Source organism: Podarcis erhardii, assembly GCF_964252035.2.
Source record: "Podarcis erhardii genome assembly, chromosome: W".
Taxonomy (NCBI): Eukaryota; Metazoa; Chordata; class Lepidosauria; order Squamata; family Lacertidae; genus Podarcis; species Podarcis erhardii.
Window position 1 is genome coordinate 29,079,168 of NC_138506.1, and position 26,097 is coordinate 29,105,264.

Sequence of the window (26,097 nt, forward strand, 5' to 3'; positions counted from 1 at the left end):
GCTTTGTTTTGGCTTCTTTCACTTTGTTTTGCATTTTTAGGGTGAATATGCATGCACACACCAAAAATACAAAACCGTGTGTAATAAGCCCAAACAAAGCTTATTCGTCTTCTTTCTATGCATATTGACGTAAGAAACACGTGTTTCACTTTGTTTTGGCTTACTTCACTTCCTTTTCCATTTTTTTCAGTGAATATGCATGAACACCCCGAAGAAACGAAAGGAAGTGAAATAATCCCAACTATAGTTTTTCCCTCTTCTTTCTAGCCATACTGACACAAAAAACACATGTTTTGCTTTGTATGGGGTTACATAACTTCGTTTTGCAGTTTTGGGGTGAATATCCATGTACACCGCAAAAACACAAAACGAAGTGAAATAAGAGCAAACAAAGCTTATTTCTCTCCTTTCTATGCATATTGACCCAAACAACAATTGTTTTGCTTTCTTTGGGCTTACTTCACTTTCTTTTGCGTTTTTTTTTTATGAATATGCATGCTGACCCAAAAAACGCGAAACGAAGTGAAATAAGCCCAAACAAAATGTCTTCTTTCTATGCATATTGACACAATAAACAAATGTTTTGCTTTGTTTTGGCTTACTTCACTTCATTTTGAATTTTGTGAATGAATATGCATGAACACCCCAAAAACACGAAATGAAGTGAAATAAGCTGAAAGCTTATTTGTCATCTTTCTATGCATGTTGACTCCCCTGCGTGAGTGCCTGAGGGCCCTGCTCCTGACACTCACCACCTGGCCCAGGGCGGGGCCTGAAGCCTCACAAGGACTGCTGTGCTGCCCAGGAGCACTCCACTGCATGAGTGCCTGAGGGCCCTGCTCCTGACACTCACCACCTGGCCCAGAGTGGGGCCTGACAGGCCTCACAAGGACAGTTGCTGTTACTGCTGCTGCTGTCCAGGAGGACTCGGAGGGGCGCAGAGTTCTTTTTAAAATGTTTTAAAATTTTCATTTCAATTTTTTGTATGTGGGGGGGGGGGATGGATGTTTGGTTGGGGTTGGGAATTTGTTTGATTTTGATGTTTTTGTAAATTTTACATTTTTTGTTTGTATTGTTTTATTGGGTTTTTTATTTTTAAGGTTTTATTTTGTTCTTAAAGGGAGGGGTCAGGGCTGCCGGGGAGTGGGTCCCAGCCAACAAAATGGCTGGGGCATGTTCCACAGGGGGGAATGCACTGGGACAACCAATCTCAGTGATCACAGGTAGGAGGAGGAGTTACGCTAAGACCAGACCATGTCATTACAGAGGAGGCAGGTTTAGTCATTGTCTGAGGACTATCCCTGCCTCCGGGTCTGGTCCTAGAATCAGCAAGGGATGCCCACATGACCTGAAGGTGCTGCTGTGCAATGCCAGGTCAATGATTCATCAGACCACTGCCATCCATGACTTGATCATGGATGGAGGACTTGACCTGGCATGTGTAACATAGACTTGGTTGGATGAAGCAGATGGGCCTGTCCTTGCCGCTGCTTGTCCACCAGGTTTCTCTTACACACAGCAACCCAGGCCTTGTGGGTGGGGAGGGGGTTGCAGTGATTTTTAGGAAGTCATTAGTTTGCACCAGGCATCCTATTGGGAAGACCCAGTTCTCTGAGTGCATGTTCTGGAAGTTGGGCAATAGGGGCAGTACAGGATTCCTTTTGGTGTACCGACCTCCCCGCTGCACCAAGGATTCCCTGCCCGAGCTGCTTCAGGTCGTGGCAGATGTTCTCCTGGAGACACCTAGTTTGGTTGTCCTAGGGGATTTTAATATTCATGCCGACACGACCTTACAAGGGGCCGCTCAGGACTTCGTGGAAAGCATGGCCTCCATGGGGCTGTCCCTGAATAAGTCTGGCCCAACCCATAGCCACGGACATGCCTTGGACCTGGTGTTTACCTCTATGGATGTTGGTGATCTGACACTAAGTAAAAGCGAAATGAAAGAAGTGCCATGGTCAGATCACTTCCTGGTGCAACTGGACTTCTCCGCAACCCATCCCCTCTGCAGGGAGGTGGGACCAATTCGGATGGTCTGCCCCCACCACTTAATGGATCCAAATGGTTTCCAGAGAGTGGTAGGGGATGCTTTATCCCATGTTGATGGCCTTTCAGCTGATTCCCTGGTGGCCCATTGGAATGTGGAGTTAACCAGGGCTATTGACTGTTTGGCTCCGAAGCGCCCTCTCCGATTGCATGGAGCCCGGACAGCCCTGTAGTTTTCGCTGGAGCTGAGGGCGATGAAACAATCGTTGAGACGGCTAGAGCGTCGCTTGCATAAAAGTCATTCTGAATCAGACCAGACATGGGCTAGAGCTCAACGTCGAGCCTACCAAGTGGCAATGTCAACAGCGAAGAGGGCCTTCTTCACCGCCTCTATTGCATCTGCAGAAAACAGCAGCAGGAGACTCTTTCAGATGGTTCGCAATCTATCAGAACCACCTGCACCACTGGGGCCTGGTAGGGACCCCAAGATCTCCTGCAATGCTTTTGTAAATTTTTTTGCAGATAAAGTCACTCAGATTCAGAAGGAGGCAGACTCCACCGTGGGAGTAGGGCCAGGGCGGGAGAATGCTAGAGTCCTGTCTAGTCTTGTTACATGGGATCAATTCCAATCTATTACCTCCAAGAATGTGGGCTACTTGGACGAGTGAAACCGACCACCTGTCTCCTTGATCCTTGCCCATCCTGGCTGGTAAAAGCGAGCTGGGAAGGGCTGGGCGATGGGCTCTGAGGGGTGATGAATGCTTCTCTCTGTGAGGGAGCCTTCCCAGACCCAGTGAATATGTATGCACACCCAAGAAACGCGAAACGAACTAAAATAAGCCCCAACAAAACTTATTCGGCTTCATTCTATGCATATTGACCAAATAAAAACGTGTTTTGCTTTGTTTAGGCTTACCTAACTTCCATTTGCATTTTGTTAGAAAGAAGACGAATATTGGGATTATTGGGAAATGGTTTAATGAGCGCCTCTTTCAGCGGGTCTGGGAAGGCTCCCTCACAGAGAGAAGCATTCACCACCCCACGAAGCCCATCGCCCAGCCCTTCCCAGCTAGCTTTTATAAGTCAGGATGGACAAGGATCAAGGAGACAGGTGGTTGGTTTCACTCGTCCAAGCAGCCTGTCCACATCCTTGGAAGTAACAGATTGGAATTGATCGCACGCAACTTGACTAGACAGGACTCTAGCACTCTCCCGCCCCGGCCCTGCTCCCACGGTGGAGTCTACCTCTTCCCAAATCTGAGCGACTTTATCTGCAAAAAAACTTTGCAAAATCATTGCAGGAGATCATGTGGCACCTGAAAAAGTCTCCTACTGCTGTTTTCTGCAGATGCAATAGAGGCGGTGAAGAAAGTCTTCTTCGCCGTCGCTACCGCCACTTGGTAGGCTCGACATTGAGCTCTAACCCATGTCCGGTCAGCTTCAGAATGAGTTATCTGCCACCGGCGCATTGAGCTCTAGCCCATGTCTGGTCTGATTCAGAATGACTTTTACGCAAGCGACATTCTAGCCGTCTCAATGATTGTTTCATCGCCCTCAGCTCCAGCGAAAACCACAGGGCTGTCTGGGATCCATGTAATCGGAGAGGGTGCTTTGGAGCCAGACACTCAATACCCCTGGTTAACTCATTCCAGCGGACACCAAAGAAAGCAAAACACATGTTTCTTAGGTCAATACTCATAGAAATAAGACAAATAAGCTTTGTTTGGCCTCATTTCACTTTGTTTTGTGTTTTTGGGGTGTGCATGCATATTCACCCAAAAAACGCAAAACGAAGTAAAGGAAGCCAGAACAAAGCAAAACACGTGATTTCTTTCTTATATCTTTTTAATTTTTTTTAATAAAGTTTATTGATACAACAAGAAAAAAGAAAAAGAACACAAATACCAAATTACACACAAGAATAACCATAAACACATAATTTTCTTAGCAAATAATAAAACATCTATTGGTCTTAACACTAAAGACCCAACCTCCCGTCTATTCCATATTTCAAATTCATATTACTTATTGCCAATACACACTTTTATCATAATTAAACTTATTCTTAATAAATCTAATTTCTTATATCTACCTTGCAACTATTACTGAAGTTCCTTGAATGCTGTGACAGAATTTAAACTACTATATTTATTTTTCAGATATTCTTTGAAAACCTCCCATTTTGAAACAATCAAAATTCCTGTTTTGATTTATTCTTTATTTTTTCTGATAAACCATCTAATTCGGCATATTCTGTCAGCTTTTGAATCCAATCTTGTATAGAGGGGATTTCATTACTCTTGCATTTTGCTGCGATCAAAACTCTTTCTTATATCAATATTCATAGAAAGAAAACAAATAAGCTTATTTCAGGATTATTTCAGTGCGCTGCGTGTTTCTGGGTGTGCACACAAATTCACACAAAAAACGCAAAAGGAAGTGAAACAAACAGGGGGCGCGGAAATAGCATATGTATTGCGGGTGAAAATGCATAGAAAGAAGACGAATAAGCTTCTTTTGGCTTATTTCATTTGTTTCATGTTTTTGGGTGTGCATGCATATTCATTAAAAAAAACGCAAAAGGAAGTGAAGTAAGCTCAAACAAAGCAAAACATGTGTTTCTAAGGTCAAATGAAAGAAGGAGAGAAGAAACTGAGATCAAAACCTAAATCCCAGGAGATTTTAAGAGAAATAAAGTATTACCAGACCCAATATATGGAATTGATGAACCAAGAAATAGAATGGAAAATAAAACAAATGAGGCAAAAAACATTTGAATCAGCAGATAAATGTGGGAAACTGCTGTCATGGCAATTGAAAAAGAGACAAAAGTTGAATACTGTGACATTCCTCGAGGTAGAAGGAAAATCTATAAATAAACCAAATGAAATTAGTAATTGTTTTCAAAGTTTCTTTAAGAAATTGTATGCACAAGGGCCAAAAGATGAACAAGAGATAGAAGAATTTATTAAAAAATATGGACTATCAAAGATCTCGGAAAAAAATAAAAGGAATTTAAATGAGAAAATTACGAACCAGGAAATTGAGGGTGCCATCCAGAATATGCAATTGGGAAAATCACCAGGACCAGATGGGCTGACGGCGAGATACTATAAAGCAATGAAGGAATGGCTAATACAACCATTGAAAGAAGTTTGTAACCAAATTTTGGAGGGGAAAAAGGCTCCCGAATCGTGGAAAGAAGCATTTATCTCACTTATACCGAAGACAGAAACTGAGAAACATCAAGTTAAGAACTACCGCCCTATATCACTTTTAAATGTGGATTATAAAATTTTTGCAGACATTTTAGCAAAAAGATTTAAAAATGTGTTGTTAGAGGAGATTCATAAGGACCAAACAGGCTTTCTCCCAGGGAGACATATGTCAGATAATGTAAGGAACATTATAGATATTTTGGAACTATTGGAGACTGATATAAATAGAAAAGCAGTTTTGATTTTTGTGGATGCGGAGAAAGCCTTTGACAATATTTCTTGGAGCTTTATGAAGAGGAATCTCCATGGGATGGGGGTAGGCCAAAATTTTGAAAACGGTATAGGTGCAATATACTCTGAGCAAAAAGCTAAATTAATTGTGAATGGTGTGGTTATGGACGAGATCCCAATAGAAAAAGGGACACGACAGGGTTGCCCAATATCCCCTCTATTGTTTATATCGGTCCTGGAGGTGTTGTTGAATATGATTAGAAGGGACCAGCTGGTTGAAGGAATACACCTCGGAGCTAAACAATATAAGCTAAGAGCATTTGCAGATGACCTAGTTTTGACTTTGCAGCAGCCAGAAGCCAGCACAAAAAGAGTTTTAGAACTAATTGAAATATTTGGTCAAGTGGCTGGTTTTAAATTAAATAAACAGAAGACAAAGGTGCTGGAAAAAAATCTAACGATGGGGGAAAAAGATAGTTTTCAAAGGGAAACTGGTTTGGAAATAACAAAAAAAGTGAAATATCTGGGGGTGAATTTAACATCTAAAAATGTGAATTTGTTCAAAGACAATTATGAGAAATGTTGGCTGGAAGTTAAGAAAGATTTTGACATATGGTCTAGGTTGAGACTATCCTTGTTAGGCCGAATTGCTGTTATTAAGATGAATGTATTGCCGAGATTGTTGTTTTTGTTCCAGACATTGCAAGTTCTAGATAGGATGGACTGTTTCAAGAAGTGGCAGAAAGATATATCCAAATTTGTCTGGCAGGGCAAAAAGCCCAGAATAAAATTCAAGATTTTAACTGATGCAAAAGATAGGGGGGGTTTTGCTCTGCCGGACTTAAGACTTTACTATGAAGCAGCAGCTTTCTGCTGGTTGAAGCAATGGCTACTTCTTGAAGACACAGACATTTTAGACTTGGAAGGGTATGATAATAATTTTGGCTGGCATGCATATTTATGGTATGACAAGGCAAAGGTTTATAAGGGCTTTAAAAATCATATTGTCAGGAAAGCTTTGTATAATGTTTGGAATCGATATAAGGATTTGTTGGAAAATAAAACACCCAGATGGTTGTCACCAATGGAAGCTAGAGCGGTGAAAAAACTTAATATGGACTCTAATTGGCCAAAATATTGTGAAATTATAGAATATGACGGTGAAAAAGTTAAATTACAGAGCTTTGAGAAACTAAAATCCAAAGTTCGAGACTGGTTACATTATTATCAGATAAATGAGACTTTTAAGCAGGACAGGAAACTAGGATTTCAGAAGGAGAGGTCAAAATTGGAAACAGAATTGTTAGAGACCAATACTAAGAATCTGTCTAAAATGTATAATTTGTTGCTGAAATGGAATACACAGGATGAAACGGTTAAATCAGCTATGATCAAATGGGCACAAGACTTAGGTCATGATATTATGTTCGCTGACTGGGAACAGTTATGGACCACAGGCCTTAAATTTACGGCATGTAGTGCCTTGAAAGAAAACATAATGAAAATGATCTATAGGTGGTACATGACTCCAGTCAAGCTTGCAAAGATATATCATTTGCCCAATAATAAATGCTGGAAATGTAACGAATGTGAAGGAACTTTCTATCATCTTTGGTGGACATGCCCAAAGGTTAAAGCCTACTGGGAAATGATCTATAATGAAATTAAGAAAATCCTTAAGTGGACATTTGTAAAGAAACCGGAGGCTTTTCTCTTGGGCATGGTCGGCCAATTGGTACCAAAGAAAGATAGGACCTTTTTCATGTATGCAACTACAGCAGCAAGAATTCTCCTGGCAAAGTATTGGAAGATGCAAGAATTACCTACTCTGGAAGAATGGCAGACGAAGGTGACTGAATTTATGGGACTGGCAGAGATGACCGGCAGAATCCGTGATCAGAGGAGAGAGACAGTGGAAGAGGACTGGAAAAAATTTAAAATATATCTTAAGAACTGTTGCAAAATCTCAGACTGATAAAATGTCAAGGGGTAAGAAACAGAGAATTATAGCTGTAAATATTTAAGTCAAGAGAATCTTGAGGGAAATTAAATATAGAAATGGAATGAAGGATTGCTAAAAAAAATTTGAAACAAGGGTGCAGTGAAGGGGAGGCATGGGGAAGTCATGTGTTGTTTATGAATGTTTTTATTTGTGTGTTTTTTGTTTATGAAAATTAATAAAAATTATTTTTTAAAAAATAAATATACCCCTTTGAAGAAACCAGAGGCCTTTCTTCTGGGCATAGTTGACCAATCGGTGTTAAAGAAGGATAGAACTTTCTTTATGTATGCCACAACAGCAGCAAGAATACTTATCGCAAAATATTGGAAGACACAAGATTTGTGTCAAGATTTCTTCCACTTTGGAAGAATGGCAGATGAAGGTGATGGACTACATGGAATTAGCAGAAATGACTGGCAGGATCCGAGATCAGGGAGAAGAGTCAGTGGAAGAAGACTGGAAGAAATTTAAAGACTATTTACAGAGACATTGCAAAATCAATGAATTTTAGAATAATGTTGGATTGGAACTAAGTGGTTTCTAGCTGTAATGGGTTAAAAGAATATGAAAAAATGGGTTTATACAAGTAAAAATTCAAGATTGTAATAACTTAAAATAAGATTTGGGTAGCGTAAAGAGGGAAAGAAATTGTTGAACTAATAATTTGATTTGGAATACAAAAAAGGGAGGTATGAGGAGGTCCGAGAAACAAATAAATGAAAAATAATGTGATGGAAAGATTGATTGTTTTTTTAAAAAATTATTTTGTATTTTGTATTTTTTCTTTTTCTTCATTTTTTGTAATGTAAAAACCTTAATAAAAATTTTATTTTTTAAAAAATAGATAATAAGACAAAGGTCCATCAAGGATTTATGAACCATATAATAAAAAACTCTCTTATCAAAGTATGGAGGAAATATCTGTCAGGGAACTGGGGGCTGAGAAGGGGAAATACAGAGAGAAGCCTCCGATCGTAAGCAGCTGCACATCTTCAGAGGGGGAGGATGACGAAGGGTTGTCAGAAAGCAATGAATCAGGGAGGGGGGAGCAACTTCCAGGGTTTAGCTCTTCATGTAAAAGAGGAAGGAAGAGGGGAGGGCTCCGGAAATGGTTATGCTGGAGAAAATGAAAGGAGGGGCCAGTCTCGGCAACTGACACCGAATAAGCCGGACATGCTTTCAAGAGCTCCGTAGTGTAAATAAGATAATGGACTCAATAAACCCTGTAAAGCTGGCTGAAGGCCTGTGCTGTGATCTTTTCTAGCACCCACCAATCATCCTTGACAATATCACAGGTTACTAGAAGCACTTGAAATGATATCAATAAAAAAGAAAAATATGGAGAAATTAGGGGTAATGTATAAGCAACTTTTAAAGGACGAGCAAGGACAATTGAAACTGAAACCATATGAAGAACTTAAACAGTTTTGTACCACCTGGCTACAATATCATCAATTATATGATAAATTTAACTCTGATAATAAAATTGGTTTCCAAAAAGAAGAATCAAAATTCCAGTTAGAACTTTTGAATAATCCAAAAAAGAGAGACATTTTACAGGTGGTATTTAACCCCTGTAAAACTAGCCAAAATTTATAAACTAACATTGTGTTGTTGCAGTTACAGATAGGTAGCCGTGTTGGTCTGCCATGGTCAAAACAAAATAAAAAAATTCCTTCCAGTAGCACCTTAAAGACCAACTGAGTTAGTTCTAGGTATGAGCTTTCGTGTGCATGCACACTTCTTCAGATACACAGTGTGTATCTGAAGAAGTGTGCATGCACACGAAAGCTCATACCTAGAACTAACTCAGTTGGTCTTTAAGGTGCTACTGGAAGGAATTTTTTTATTTTATTGTGTTGTTGATAAGCAGTAGTCCCGTGCACAGCGGAATGATGAGGAGTACGTGCTACATACTGTATATTGCTTTATTTACATTTCAAAGCTGGTATGTTACAGAAAAAATATCTTGCCTCTGCCGGAGCAGAGAAAAGCATCCTCTCTCCTCTAAAGCACACACTGAAATGCAAAGAACAGTGAAAAACAGGAAACCAGTGTACGTCACATCCAGTCTCCCTTTCCCATGGGAAAACCCAACAGTAACTCTGACTGTGGAATGTAAACATTGTCTTGTGACAAGCATTTCGCTGCACAGTGAAGAGAGCAGAAACCAACATCCTCCCCCTTTCTGTGAACACCACTGGGCAGCGTGTTCGTACAATATCAGTACAAACCCAACTTCTGCACATAGGTACAGTGTTGATCCCTTGATACAATCTTGGACAATACATCAGCAGGAATTTCATTACCTGGCATATAGGACACCATTACGAGTCCCTTCTGAATACGTTCCCTAGCATGTTGCAACTTCAATTGCAAGTGCTTCGTGCTTTGCTTACAACCTTCAGAATTCAGCAAAGCCAAACATGCTTTGTTGTCCTGGTAAACCTGGATTGGACATTTGACAGGAATTTTCATGTCTTTGCACAATTGTAACAACCATTCACAATCTTTAAGTGAATAAGACAGTGCATTCAGTTCAGCTTCACAAGTACTTAAGCTAACTGTTGTTTGCTTCTTGCATGACCAATCAAATAGACCCTGATTGTACATATAGCAAACTCCAGACGTACTTTTCCTGTCTGTAGTGTCACTTCCAAAACTTGCATCTGCAAATATTTCAAGACCACCAGACTTCTGATTGTTAAATCTCAGTCTGTAATGCATAGTGCCTTTCAAATACCGCGCTATGCGTTTCAGAGCTTTCCAATCCTTAACAGTAGGATTGTTGACTTGTCTGCTTAGCAAATTACAGCTAACAGCAATGTCTGGTCTTGAACATCTGGCAATGAAATTTAGCTTGCCTAGCACACTTCTGTACAGTGTAGTGTCAGAAAATGCTTCTTCAGTGTCATCTACCTGATAACCTGTTGTCATCGGTGTGCCTACAGGGTTAGCATCCATCAGGTTTAGTTTGCTTAACACATCAGCAATTTTCCGTGACTGGTGTACTAGAATGTTACCATCTTGATCTCTCTCTATTTCTAGAGATAGGTAGTTGTTTACCTCACCAAGATCTTTCATGTCAAAGTGCTTTTTCAGTTGAGCTAGGGCATTATTGTACATTGTGACATCTTTCCAAAAGAATAAAAGATCATCAACATAAAACAAACAATACAGTTTCTTTTGCCCCTCCTCTTTGACAAATACACATGGATCAGCTTTCCCTTGCTTAAAACCTAGAGAAAACAATACTTCAGTGAGTTTTGTGTGCCAACACCTTGCACTTTGTTTGAGACCATAAAGGGACTTCTTCAGAGCACAAACAAATCCCTGTTTTACCTGTACGCCATCAGGTGGAAGCATATAAAGTGATTCATCTAGAGATCCGTACAGAAAAGCTGTATTCACATCATGGTGACTAATGTGTAGATTCTCCTCTGCAGCTAGCTTGAGCATAAGCCTAATGCTCTCATACCTCACTGTGGGTGAGTAGGTCTCGTGATAGTCTTCACCTGGTACTTGTGCAAAACCTCTGGCTACCAATCTGGCTTTGTGTCTGACTATCTTGCCATTTTGATCAGTCTTCGCTTTGAAGACCCATTTGCTTCCAAGCAATTTCATTCCTGGAACTACTGGAACTAGGTCCCATGTTTTGTTCCTTTCCAAGGAATCAAGCTCAGCCTTCATTGCATTTAACCATGGCTCAGCTTCCTTTGAATCCAAATCCTGGATTTCTTGGAAACTTGAAGGTTCAAATACCTTCTTGGAGCTTTTAACAGCTGTTACTGCTATCTTAGCAAACTCATCAGCAAATCTCTTTGGAGGTCTGCCTTTTGTGGCTCTTTGTGATCTGCGAATTAGCCTTAGGTCTTCAACACTTTCCTCTTCCTTCTTAGGAGAAAAGTGGCCTATTGTGAACAATGGTTCCTCCAATTCTTGATCAGAGCTTTCAGAGGGTCGCATAGAGGCTTTCGCACTCTTGAAATCCTCTGAATCACCCGATTCAGTTTCAGACTCAGAATCAGAACCTTCATCAGTGGGTGTGGGTTGTTGTGGTTGCTTTTGACTATCCTCAGTCTCATCACTGTCATCAGGATAACATTGGAAAATTCCCACATTCTCCCCCCACTTGGCATTGTACTCAACACTTCTTGTGAGCTTAATTGCCTTTGAGTCAGTCATCATTATTCTGTAAGAACCTTTCTGATAACCTAGAAAGATACCATGCAATCCACGCTTGTCTAACTTGGAGTTTTGTGGTGAGTGAACCCACATGTCAGAACCAAAAATTTTCATGTGTTTGATGTATGGCTTTTTGCCAAACATCTTCTCATACGGGGTACAACCAATCGCTGAAGATAACCTGCGATTATAACTGTAAGTGAAACATGAGAGAGCTTCGGCCCAATAACTCTCTGGAAGATTGGCATCATGCAGCAAGGTTTTTAACCCTTGAAGCAATGTCTGATTTGCTCGTTCCGCAAGTCCATTCTGCCATGGCGAGCGAGGACTAGACAAATCGTGTTGAATTCCTTTCTCAGTCAGAAAAGCTTCAAACTGCTGAGAAGTGAATTCTCCCCCGCGATCACTGAAAAGAGTCTTTACCTTCTTACCATGCACATTTTCCAACCAAGCACAGAATTCCTTGAACCTAGGAAAAGCCTCTGATTTCTGCTTGAGATTGTACACATAAATATACCTGGAAAATGCATCAATGAGAACCATGAAGTACCTGTTTCCTCCCAAAGAGGGCGCTAGTGGTCCAACCAAATCAGCATGAACAATTTGGTATGGTTCTGTAGCTTGCCTACTAGACACCTTACCTTTCGCAGCCATTTTCACCTTGTTTGCTGCGCATGCCTTGCACTTCATGTGGTACCTGCAGGGTTTAATAGTCATACCTTCAACCAAGGCAGGCATCTTAGATACTGCCTCAAAATGCAAATGACCAAGTTTTCGATGAAAATCGTGAATACATTCTGCATGCAAACTTTTGTTAGTACCTGCAATGCAACAAGTGTCATCCTGCACAATATCATCATAATACAAAACATATAAACGATCAACATATTCAGCATACAATACATAATCATTTTTCTTTGTGATGATGCACCTTTTGTTCTTAAAGGAAACGTCAATTTTCCGCTCATTCAGCTGTCCAACGCTGAGCAGATTATGTTTGGCATCCGGCACATAAAGCACATTCTGTATCGATAAGTCCAAACTGTGAAGAACAACAGTTCCGTAGCCTTTACTGGGGATTGTGTGGTCATCCGCCTGATGAATCGCACCTTCCTGCGGTGTAAAAGACACGAACAGTCGCTTATCGTTGCACATGTGGTGCGTTGCCGCTGAATCAACAACGAAGAAAGATCTAGACGTCTTCTGGACCTCTGCATCTTTTGGAGTGAAGCGTGAGACCATTGCCTTGTGCTGCGTTGTCCTGGACACCGGACCTTTGCCTTTGCTCTGGCCTTTTCCACGCGATGAGCTTCCACTGCGCTGCTCTGTCTTGGCCCTGGGATATTTGCATTCCCTCTTCATATGGCCTAGACGTCCACACGAGTAGCATTTCACTGCCTTCAAAGCTTTGGCGCCATCTGGTGGTTCCACTGCACTATGGGATGACGACTGTGAAGTCTCCCCATTGCCCATGCAGCTAACACCTCGCCGGTCTGCTTGATTCTGAATCATGGCAGTATCACAGGCTACTGTGAGTTGAGCATTTGGCTGATCAGTGGTATCAAATTCCCCACTTGCCTCATCCAGCCTTCTGCAGCTAGCCATCATGACTCTGGCATTAGCCTTCTGCGTCATCTCTGCTGCTTTAAATCATGCTGCTTTATACAAGCTGTGTCTGTGCTGCTTCATTCCAAAGGCAAGTTCAAAACAGCCTCTGTGAGCCTGTGCCATTCTGCTTAACTGCAGCTGCTTCAAACCTCATTCCTCCAAGAGCACTTTTAAAAGCTACTTTCGATTTCCCCAGCCCGGCAAAACTGCCTTTAAAAGTTCAAAGTCCAGCCATAAAGCCATTAATTAGAAGCTGGCAGGCTGCCCGGAGCAGTAGCACATACCTCATCAATCATCTTGACGCGCAGAGCAGATTCCGTTCCGATCTGTCCCCCTGCATTCCGATCCTTTGCCGGCACTCCGATTCGACTTCTGAAGCCCATTCTTAAGATGACTGCGTTTTTCTGGGCCCGGAACCAAATGTTGTTGATAAGCAGTAGTCCCGTGCACAGCGGAATGATGAGGAGTACGTGCTACATACTGTATATTGCTTTATTTACATTTCAAAGCTGGTATGTTACAGAAAAAATATCTTGCCTCTGCCGGAGCAGAGAAAAGCATCCTCTCTCCTCTAAAGCACACACTGAACTGCAAAGAACAGTGAAAAACAGGAAACCAGTGTACGTCACATCCAGTCTCCCTTTCCCATGGGAAAACCCAACAGTAACTCTGACTGTGGAATGTAAACATTGTCTTGTGACAAGCATTTCGCTGCACAGTGAAGAGAGCAGAAACCAACACATTGAGGCGTTACCAAAGTAAAGGAAGGACTGAACTCTGATTAATAAGAACACACACAGAGGCTTGAGCTAGCAAGACTCTGGGAAGGGTGCGTATAATAATCTGTCCTCCACCCCCTGGACCAGGTCGTTTTATTCACAAAAGAACTTTTTACAGAGTGTTCGTAAGAGCCAATCAGATTTCTTCTGAGCATTTCAACAAACCCCATGTGGGGACAAAGTTAAACTACAAACACTAATTAAGCATGCATACTTTGGGGGTAAACAAAACAGAACTACAAAGGAGTGTGTCTGGTAACCCCGGAGGTGATAACAAGCAATATACATGAACAAGCAATATACATGATAAGGATGGCCAGGAAGACAGCGATCATTATCACCTTCAGGTGAGATCTGTTTCCTGGCCCTAAGATTAACATCCTAAGATTAACATATCAGAAAACCTACATTAAAGAAACTGCCCACCATCTTTCATAGCCCAGGATGCATGCCTGGCGAAGCAACTGGCAGCTGGGCTGTGTATGTGACTTGTCAAGCAAGAGAAATGGAACAGGGATGCAGAGGTGTGGATTCATCAAAAATCATATCAAAATAGTTTAAACCCAGTCAACGCAATGCTTTCATTGCTGACACAGATGGCTTACTCTATATTTGTTATAATTCCTCATAGCAATCCCACCTGATTACTACATAACATCTAATCTGTGTTGGAGATGTAAGGTATCAGAGGGATCTTGGTATCATGTCTGGTGGGGAAGTGATAAAATTAATTTTGGGGGGGGAAATATATATGAGGAATTGAAAAAAATATTTAGAATAACAATTGGTAAAAAGCCGGAAGCATTCCTTTTAGGAATTGTAACAAATGACATCCCCAAAGACATGAAGAGAATTTTTCTATATGCAACAGCCGCCACAAGGTTATTGGTTGCCAAAAATTGGAAATCAGAAGAAGTACCTGTTGGGATACTGCCAGGGAGACAGAGGCATCAGGCAGGCCCCAATCATCGTCTCTGGACCATCTCCCGGTCTCCCGTGGAAACAGCATCAGTCAATTAGCGACACAAGCCTCAGACACATTCCAAGACTCATGCACACCCTTTTCAGCAGTCTCCACAACAGAAGATTCACCCAGAAGAGCATATTTACAGCTTTATTCAACGTAGGTCAGAACAAAGGAAAAACATGACTGTTTGCATCCATGTCAAGGAAAAAAAAACCAGAAACAAAAGCTATATACAAAACGGAAACTCCCAGTGAGCAAGAAGTACGCAGGCTTGTGACACACAACAGCCTGTTCCCTTTTTAAGGAGGAACAGAAATATCCTAACATCCTCCCCCTTTCCATGTAACCTGTAGTACCTGTGGTTCAACCCAACTGCAACCTCTGTACATAAACCTTAAGTTGTTCTCTGTCAACAACCTTAGACAACAGATCAGCAGGAATTTCATTTCCTGGCATGTAGGACACCTGAATGAGTCCTTTCTGTTGGAGAGGGATTCCCAGCTGGTGGCAGAGGACAGAGTGACTCCAGGAGACATAGGTGTAAAAACCCAAACTAAAACGAAGACTTTATTACAAAACAATAAACTCGGGTGGGTGTTATTCCTGCAGGCAAGCTACAAAACTCAGCTTTTTTCCTTTATAGCAACGGTCAGCTGCAGCCAATTAATCCCAGAAACTTCTTAAAGGTATACACACATGTTTCTGTGCCGAATGTCCCCTAACACTTTCTGAATACACTCTTTTGCACAATGTAGCTTAATCTGCAAGTACTTGGTTCTTTGCTTGCAACTCTCTAAGTTCAGCAAAGCCAAACAGGGTCTATTGTCTTGATACACTTGTATAGGACATTTCACAGAAACTCTGATGTCCTGAAACAGTTGCATCAACCATTCACAATCCATGAGTGAAAATGACAGAGGATTGAGTTCTGCTTTGCAGAAACTTAGGCTTACTGTCGTCTGCTTCTTGCACAGCCAGTCAAACAGACAGTGGTTGTACATGTAGCATACTCCAGAAGTGCTTGTACCATCCATGGTGTCACTTCCAAAACTAGCATCTGCAAAGATTTCAAGACCTCCAGTCTTCTGACACGTGAACCTCAGCCTGTAGTGCAAAGTCCCCTTCAAATAGCAGGCTATGCGCTTCAGAGCTTTCCAATCCTGAACAGTATGATTGTTGGCATGTCTGCTAAGCAGGTTAGTGCTTACAGCTATGTCAGGTCTTGAACATCTAGCAACGAAATTCAACTTGCCTAGAATGCATCTGTACAGTGTGGTGTCAGAAAATGCTTCAGCAGTACTATCTATCTGGTAGCCTGTCACCATCGGTGTGTCTGCTGGGTTTGCATCAACCAAATTCAGCCTGGTTAATACATCAGCAATTTTCTGTGTTTGGTGTACCAGAAAATTACCTGCTTGGTCCCTCTCCACCTGCAGAGAAAGATACTTGGATACCTCACCAAGATCCTTCATGTCAAAGTGCTCCTTCAGCTGAGCTAGGGTGCTTTGGTACAAAGCCTGATTCTTCCAAAACAGAAGATCATCAACAAAACATAAACAATACAGTTTGTTTTGCCCCTCCTCCTTGACAAACACACATGGATCAGCTTTGCCTTGGTGAAAACCTAGAGAAAGCAATGTCTCAGTGCCTTTTGTGTTCCAACACCTGGCACTCTGCTTGAGACCATATAAGGACTTCCGTAGTTTACAGACCATTCCCTTCTGTATCTGCATTCCATCAGGTGGAAGCATATACAGCTCCTCCCCCAAAACCCCATACAAAAAAGCTGTGTTCACTTCGTGATGAGAAACGTGCAGTTTCTCCTCTGCAGCAATCTTGACCATTAGCCGAATGGTCTCATACTTGATGGTGGGTGAGTAGGTCTCGTGGTAATCCTGTCCTGGTACCTGTGAAAAACCTCTGTCAACCAATCTGGCTTTGTGCCTGACAACCTTGCCAGTCTGGTCTGTCTTGGCCTTGAAGACCCATTTGCTGCCTACCAGTCTCATTCCTGGGACTACTGGGACTAGCTCCCAGGTTTGGTTCCTATCCAAGGAATCAACTTCAGCCTTCATGGCATTAAGCCATGGCTCAGCATCTTTAGAGGTTAACTCCTGAACCTGTTTGAAGCTCGAAGGTTCCCACACCTTCTCCGAGCTACTAAGAACAGCAGTTGCTGACTTAGCAAACTCATCAGCAAATCTCTTTGGAGGTTTGCCTTTTGTGGCCCTTTCAGATCTGCGTACTAGACGCAAGTCTTCTGCACTCATCTCCTTCTTCTTAGGAGAAAAGTGACCAATGCTGAGCAGTGGTTCTTCCAGTTCAGTGTCAGACGCATCAGATGGTCTGACTGAGGCCTTTGCGCTCTTGTAGTCTGCTGTGTCATCACTGTCGTTGACACCAGCAGCAGTGCTGCCCACTGAGCTGGAATCCGAACTCTGATCATCATCCTCACCTTCCTCTTCTACCTCTTCATCATCTGCTTCTTTCACATCATCTTCATCCTCCTCCTCTGAGTGACTCTGGAAAATTCCCACATTCCCCCCCCCCCACTTAGGATTGTACTCAACACTCTTTGTGAACCTAATGGACTTAGAGTCAGTCATGAATACCCTGTATGCACCTTTTTCGTACCCCATGAACAAACCATGTGCCCCACGCTTCCCAAGCTTGCTACTCTGTGGGGTGTGGACCCACATGTCAGAACCAAAGATTCTCATGTGCTTGACATAAGGTTTATTACCAAACATCTTCTCACAGGGAGTACAACCAATAGGTGATGACAGTCTCCTGTTATAGGAATAAACAAACATGTTCAAAGACTCCCCCCAAAACTTCTCAGAGAGATTGGCATCATGCAACAAGGTTTTTAGGCCTTGAAGCAAAGTCTGGCTTGCTCGGTCACAATGTCCATTCATCCATGGAGATCTAGGAGTTGAGAGGCTGTGCTGGATTCCCTTCTCAGTCAGGAAAGTTTCAAACTGCTGAGAAGTGAATTCACCCCCTCGATCAGTAAACAAACAGCCAATGTGTTTGTTGTGAGCATTCTCCAACAAAGCACAGAATGCCTTGAACCTAGGAAACGCTTCTGACTTCTGTTGGAGCATAAACACATGAATGTAGCTGGAAAAAGAATCAATTAAAACCACGAAGTACCTTGCTCCACCCAAAGAGGGCGCAAGTGGACCAACTAGGTCTGCGTGGACTAGCTGATAGGGTTGGAAGCCTGTCTGCTAGACACCTTGCCTTTTGGAGCAACCTTCACCTTGTTCTCTGCACAAGACACACATTTCATGTGAAACCTACAGGGCTTAATGTTCAAACCCTGAACCAACCCAGGCATCTTGGCCAGTGCCTGCCAAGACATGTGACCAAATTTTCGGTGCGCCTCGTGAATACATCCTGCATGAAGAACTTTGTTAGTTTGTGCAACACAACAAGATTTAACATTAGACACATCAACAGCATTGTCATCATAAGTTATACAGAACAAGCCATCTATAAACTTTGCATGCAAAATGTCCTCTTTGCCTTTCCTGATGACACAGATGCTCTTCTTGAAGGAAATCAGCTGTGGGACGCTGAGCAAATTGTCTGTAGAATCTGGAACAAAAAGTACTTCCCTGATGGTTGTGTGCAGACTTGCCAGTCTCAACTGTCCTGACTTCTGCAATTCTCAACGTCTTTCCATCAGCCTGTTGGATCTCTCCATCTTGAGGCGTGAAGAAGATAAACAGGTGCCGATCCTTAGTTAAATGCCGTATGGCTCCAGAATCGACAACAAATCTGGCTTTGGCCTTTGGAGCAGCAGTGCCAGCAAACAAAACCTTGTTTTCCACCGGCCTGGGCTGCTGCTTGCCCCCCTGCTCCTGGCCATCTGCAGGCTTTTGTCTCTGTTTACATCTCGCCTTCCAGCCTCTGCGAAGACAACCTTGGTTCTCACAGGAAACAGAGCTCTCAGCTGCCGACTCCTTGGCTCCCCCTGGACACTGGAATGCTGTCTGGGATGACATCACAGTCAGCTCCCCCTGCAGCTTGCAACCGGTGCCCTCGGCATCCCTGCAATCACTCTCAATTTGGGAAACAGTCAGGACCTCCGACGCAGTCAAACTCTGTGCTGGGGAGGCTGCCAGATGGGCTACTTTCAAAGCATTCCACATCTGACTTACTGTCGTGTTGCCAGCCAGTGTTACAATTCCCTCCAGAACGATGGACAAGACGATCACGTCTATGTCCCTTGAATCCTCCGCCCTCCATCTATCTGTCAGAGGAACTGGAGGGGCTTCACACACAGTGTGCCACACTCCAAACTGTCTCAATAGGCACAGTACCTTGCCCAGGTCTCATAATTGTGGGCATTAAGCTTTGGTACGGAAACCACCTGAGGCTTGTAAAAACTCCATTTCAGCTCTTTACTTCAGCCGTGAGTCTTACTTCCTTCAAAGACTCCTTATCTTTGGCAGCTCATAAATTACGAGGCCTGCTGGCTCTTCTCACCAGCCTAATTAGCCTGCCGGACATCAAAGACTCTGCGGCGGCATCAGAAAAGTCTTGCTTTTCCCCACATACCTCACACAGTCTTCAGCAGTCTTACTCTCCTGTAAGTGCCGTGAATCTGGGCCCAAAACCTATTGTTGGGATACTGCCAGGGAGACAGAGGCATCAGGCAGGCCCCAGTCATCATCTCCAGACCATCTCCCGGTCTCCCGTGGAAACAGCATCAGTCAATTAGCGACACGAGCCTCAGACATATTCCAAGACTCATGCACGCCCTTTTCAGCAGTCTCCACAACGGAAGATTCACCCAGAAGAGCATATTTACAGCTTTATTCAACATTGGTCAGAACAAAGGAAAAACATGACTGTTTGCATCCATGTCGAGGAAAAAAAAACCAGAAACAAAAGCTATATACAAAACGGAAACTCCCAGTGAGCAGGAAGTACGCAGGCTAGTGACACACAACAGCCTGTTCCCTTTTTAAGGAGGAACGGAAATATCCTAAGAGTACCATCAGTGATAGATTGGCAACATATTGTTTTTGAAATGATTGAATTAGCAAAAATGACAGCAACAATTAGAATGCAATCTAACCAAAATCTCAAACAGGAATGGGAGTGTGTAGACGAATACATGATCAAAAGATGCTCCAACAAAAATTGATTGATATGCATAATTTAAACAGATATACAAGAATGTATGTTTAATTATAAAGATACAAAATACAATCACAATAATGTTATATAAAAAAAACCAAAAAACAAGGAAGTCACGCACGGGTGGAGGGAAGACATAGGGAAAGAAATAAGAAGCAAATAAGAAATGACCAAATGTTGGTACATAATGAAATGGAAAAATGTGAATTTACAAATATAATGTATATGTAATACTATGTGAATATTTCGTATATGTATCGAGATATCAATCAATCAATGATAATAACATAATACCTTAAGCCCAGGCTGCCTTTCACTAGAATTTCTCAACATCAGACCACTGCCTTGTGCTGTCCCACTTAGTGGAGAAATACACCAGGCCTCTGTAGGGAAAATTATTTGTCGTCTTTGTGGACTTGAAATCCACATTTGACTCTATTTCCAGCTTGAAATTGTGGGCCAAATTACATCTGGTACTGCAGGATAAAAGACCTTATTAAAGCTCTGTATAGCGACAGTAAATTGCAGGTTAGATGTGGGTTGCAGGGCTAACTTTCGGATTGTATTGAGATGGATAGGGGAGTGAGAAAGGGCAGTATTTTGGCCCCTACATTGTTCAGCCTTTTTCTAAATGATTTAGAGGAAAGTATAATTGACCCAGATGGTCACCTCCCAAAAACAGGAACCAGAAAGACCCCTCACTTACTGTATGAACACAATGCGGCCATCCCCTCTTGGTCCAGACCTGGTTTGAAATACCAACTGAGGAAGTTTTCAGATTACTTGTCTGCAAATGGTTTACCCATCAACTATGAGAAATCAAAAATCACGGTCTTTGAGAAAAGATATTCCCCTTGTAAATGGGTATGGGTGGCCATAATCTAGAGCAGACCAAATGCTTCTGGTATTTAGGGCTGTTGTTTCACCACACAAAGTCCTAGAATTGCCACTGGCCTGTCAGAAGGCGAAGATGAGCAAGCTTGCTATACTCCGTTCTTCTTGTTTTTTCCTCAAAGGGAGGTCATTATGTTCCACCAGCCATAAGGATATTTAATGCAAAATCTGTTCCCCAACTCCTAAATGCTTCAAATGTCTGGTGCAATGGTTTATGTCCTAAGCTAGACAGGTTCCAGGCAAAATTCATTCGGTTCCTACTTCAGGTTCTAAACTGTGTTCCTAATTCAATTCTATTTCTGGAAACAGGTAAATGCCTGCTTTCCACCAAAGTGTGGTGGGCTGCCCTGAAATACTGGTTAAAGATTTCAGTATTTGTACATTTAACCAGCTGTCAGTTCATGGTTAAACTATGACTCAAAAAGCCTCCTCAATTGGACTTTTACCATCCTTTTTACATCATCTGGGTTATGATCTTGCCCTTAAATCATTGAGGCAGAGGTTATGGGATATTGCATCCACTCTCTATCATATGAAACCTGTGGATCATTTGCATCCGGAATTCAATATGGGCATGATTTTCAATTACCCTTGTATCTTACGAATCTGTCAGTATCCAATTATTGTCAACTGTTTACCAAAGCCAGATTAAATGTATTTCCATCTGAAGTTCTAAACGGCAGACTGACTGATATACCTTATCAGAATAGACTATTTATGCTTTTAGGCTGTTGATTGTATGAAGCATATCTTACTACACTGTGGGCTATATAAACAAGCCAGGGGTCAATTAATTAAACCCCTTTTCTCAAAGATAAGTCAAATTATATTACCCTGGCCATGGCAAAAAATTTATCAGAGGTAATAAGAAATAGAAATCAGCATGCTCTGGATAAAACATAGTGACTGCCTTGAAATATTTTCCTTGTATCTCTGCTGCATTTTGCTTTCAAAACTGTTTTTGTAGGTCTTTGGACCATAATCAAGAATGTGTGTGTTATCTGATCCCAAGTGAACACAGGTGAGCAACATGCAGTTCAAAACTCATTTCACACATTGCCCAAACTTCTTCAGATTGCCCCGTTCTCTCAATACCTCATAGCTCCTTCTTTCCTGTTCATGTCCTCTTGCTTTTCATGGCTTTAAAAAGTGTCATTTCCCCTCTTTCTATGCAGGTTAAAAATACTTAGAAGGGGCAGCATTTTATTTGAGATATAATGGTTGTATTGTTTATGGAATAGTAATCTTTCACACACAGCCAGTTGCTGGAAAAGAAATTTATAGATTTCAGGCATATGTGTGTGCATTTGTAGTTTGTTGAAAGGGTTTTGGTCAATAATGCAGTTTACCTACATAGCGAAGCATTTTAATGTATAATGTTTTAATATGTTTTTATATATGTTGTAAGCCACCCAGAGTACATCTCACTGGGTTTTGCCAATTATCCATTAACAATTATCTGTGCTGTCTGTGATGTGTAGATCAAGTTTACACATTTAATAAAGTTGTCTCCAAAGTTCATTTCCTGCAGTACTCTAAACTAAAATACCCAATTTATGTTGTCAAAAGGGTTTTCTGCATAAAAAAATCAAAATAAAAAAACAATAAAAGCAGCTTGCTTCTCATTGTGGTAATTCAAGCATTCAAAAACGTCTAATGCATTTCTTTTAACTGTCCTTTGGGTAGGACTCCACACTGATCGTCGTGAATGAAGTCCTGTAAAATCTTGTTTAATCTTTCTGACAAAATCAATGTAAATAACATATGATCATTGTTCAGTAAGGAAAATGGTCATTATTTATTTATTTATTTATTTATTTTGCTAAAGACATGTTTTGAGCTTCTTTAGGTGTAAGTGTAATGTTGGCCTCCTTCCAGCTATCTGGTGTCTTACCGCTCTGTATAATATTGTTTTTTGTTTTTTGTCCATTGCAAAGGTTGTAAATGTTCATCTTCAAAAGGCATAGTAAGAAGCCAATAGTCCATCTCGGCCTGGTACCTTTCCTTTCTTCATTTTTAAAATTGCATCACATAATTCTCAAGTAGTTTTGGGGCCATTCATTATTTGTCTTTGAGGATCTGAAATGTTTAGTAAATGCCATTTTTTAAAAAAAAGAAAAAAAAGATATTACTTGACATTTATACAACTTAGAATATTGGTGAAATACTTTTTTCATATTTTGTATTATCTGTTATTACAGCATTTCCTTCTTGCAACTTCAGTATCACTTTCTTTTCTTTCTCTTTCCACAGTTTATATGCTAACCATTTCCCAGGTTAGCAAATTCAAAAAGATAGTGTTTAGCATAATTCCATTTTGTTTCTATCTCCTACATTGTTAACACAGACAATTGCATGTCGAGGCCCCATGACCACTCCGTTCCCTGAGGTACCAAGCAACTGCATATACCACCTTCCCTGTTGAATGGTCTCTTTAAATTTGAAGGTTCATTATTGCTCCACAAGATGTGTATGTCTTTAAGGGCCAGAACAAATAACATGACCTAGTTTTACACTTGTGAAAGAGTATAGAAGGTGCTGCTAAGTTGTGTTAATTAAGCTGTGTCAGCAATTGGGTATAGTATATAAATAATAATAATAAATAATAAAAAATTTTATTTATATCCCGCCCTCCCCAGCCGAAGCCGGGCTCAGGACGGCTAACAACAATAAAACAGTACAAAAGTACAGCACAAGCAACACTCTAAAATCATTCATTATAAAATTAATTAAATTCGAGCCACTGGCCACCATTGGGCCAGAGCTCCGCGAAGATTGCCGAAGGAGGGAGTCAGGCTGTGCCCTGGCCAAAGGCCTGGCGGAACAGCTCTGTTTTGCAGGCCCTGCGGAAAGATGTCAAGTCCCGCAGGGCCCTAGTCTCTTGTGACAGAGTGTTCCACCAGGTCAGAGCCACAGCCGAAAAAGCCCTGGCTCTAGTTGAGGCCAGCCTAACTTCTCTGTGGCCTGGGACCTTCAAGATGTTTTTATTTGAAGACCGTAAGTTTCTCTGTGTGGCATACCAAGAGAGGCGGTCCCGTAGGTATGAGGGTCCTAGGCCATATAGGGCTTTAAAGGTTAAAACCAGCACCTTAAACCTGATCCTGTACTCCACCGGGAGCCAGTGCAGCTGGTATAGCACCGGGTGAATGTGATCTCGCAGAGAAGACCCCGTAAGGAGTCTCGCTGCAGCATTCTGCACCCGCTGGAGTTTCTGGGTCAGTCTCAAGGGCAGCCCCACGTAGAGCAAGTTACAATAATCCAGTCTGGAGGTGACCGTCGCGTGGATCACAGTAGCTAGGTCAGGGCGAGAGAGGTAAGGAGCCAACTGCTTAGCTTGGCGGAGATGGAAAAATGCCGCCTTTGTTATAGCTGCAATCTGCGCCTCCATGGAAAGGGAGGTGTCGAAGATTACACCCAAACTCTTAACGGACAGTGCTCGCACTAATTACACCCCCGCAAGAGATGGGAGTTGCCCCCCCAATCCCATATCGTCCCGTCCCAGCCACAGGACCTCTGTCTTTGAAGGATTTAGCTTCAACCGGCTCCCACATAACCATCCAGCCACAGCTTCCAAACATCTGGTCAGTGTGTCTGGGGCCGAGTCAGGATGGCCATCCATCAACAGATAGAGTTGGGTGTCATCGGCATACTGATGGCAACCCAGCCCAAAACTCCGGACAAGCAATGGTCTTAACCATCCCCGAAAAAGGACTCAAGTGTTTCATATATTAAAGAAAGAGAAATTAGACATAATATGTTTGCAAGAAACTCATATTGCCAGAATACATAGAAAACTCTTGACAAATAAAAGATTAGGACTGGAATTTATTTCCTCAGATAAGGTTAAGAAAAGAGGAGTGGTGATCTATGTTAAGGAGAAATGGGAACCAAAAATGATTTTTAAGGATGAACAAGGAAGATTTCTGGCAGTGGAAATTCAAATGCAAGGAGAAAAAATTTTGATTGTAGGTATTTATGCACCTAATGAGGGGAAGGCTGAGTTTTTCAAGAAGTTGCATGAGACATTAACCGATTTTATGGACTATAAAATTATAATGATGGACGATATGAATGGAGTTGTCTCCACAAACATGGATAAAGCTCAAAGACAAGTAATCTCCAAGGATGGGAGACTTCCAAAGACTTTTTTTGAACTGACTGACACAATGGACTTGATTGACATTTGGAGAACAAGGAATCCTCTGGAAAGAGAGGGGACCTTCTTCTCTGAAGCAAAAATGACATGGACCAGGATTGACCAAATATGGATTTCTAGTAATCTGGCACCAAGGGTTAAAAATACAGAAATCTGCCCAAAAACTTGCTCTGATCATAACGCAGTAAAGATGGAAATGAAATTGACAACAGCTGGAACTTTTAGATGGAGAATGAATGACACCCTTTTTAGAGATGAAGCAATTGTAAAAAAGGCCGAAAAGACTCTGAAAGATTACTTTGAAATAAATCTAGGAACAGACCTGGAAAGAAGAATAATATGGGACGCAAGTAAGGCTGTCATGCGTGGTTTTCTAATTCAACAAAATTCGATAAAAAAGAAACAACAGAATGAGAAGAAAGAAAAAATTTGGAATCAGATGAAAGAAGGAGAGAAGAAACTGAGGTCAAAACCAAAATCTCAGGAGATTTTAAGAGAAATAAAATACTACCAGACCCAATACATGGAACTGATGAATCAAGAAATAGAATGGAAAATAAAACAAATGAGGCAAAAAACTTTTGAATCAGCTGACAAATGTGGGAAATTGCTGTCATGGCAATTGAAAAAGAGACAAAAGCTGAATACTGTGACGTCCCTTGAAGTAGAGGGAAAATTTATAAACAAACCAAATGAAATTAGTAATTGTTTTCAAAGTTTCTTTAAGAAATTATATGCACAAGGGCCGAAAGATGAACAAGAGATAGAAGAATTTATTAAAAAATATGGACTATCAAAGATCTCGGAAAAAAATAAGAGGAGTTTAAATGAAAAAATTACGAATCAGGAAATCGAGGGTGCCATCCAGAATATGCAATTAGGAAAATCACCAGGGCCAGATGGACTGACGGCGAGAT

The 26,097-nt window shown here is 41.6% G+C and overlaps 1 long non-coding RNA gene across 1 annotated transcript in view; it reads left to right on the forward strand.

Moving 5' to 3' along the window:
- LOC309333271 overlaps positions 1 to 14,655 on the forward strand; it is a 364,852-nt gene extending 350,197 nt beyond the window's left edge. Inside the window, exon 3 of the long non-coding RNA XR_014152434.1 lies at positions 14,534 to 14,655. This is a non-coding gene — a long non-coding RNA (uncharacterized lncRNA). The remainder of the gene's footprint in view (positions 1 to 14,533) is intronic.
- Positions 14,656 to 26,097: the final 11,442 nt, after the last annotated feature.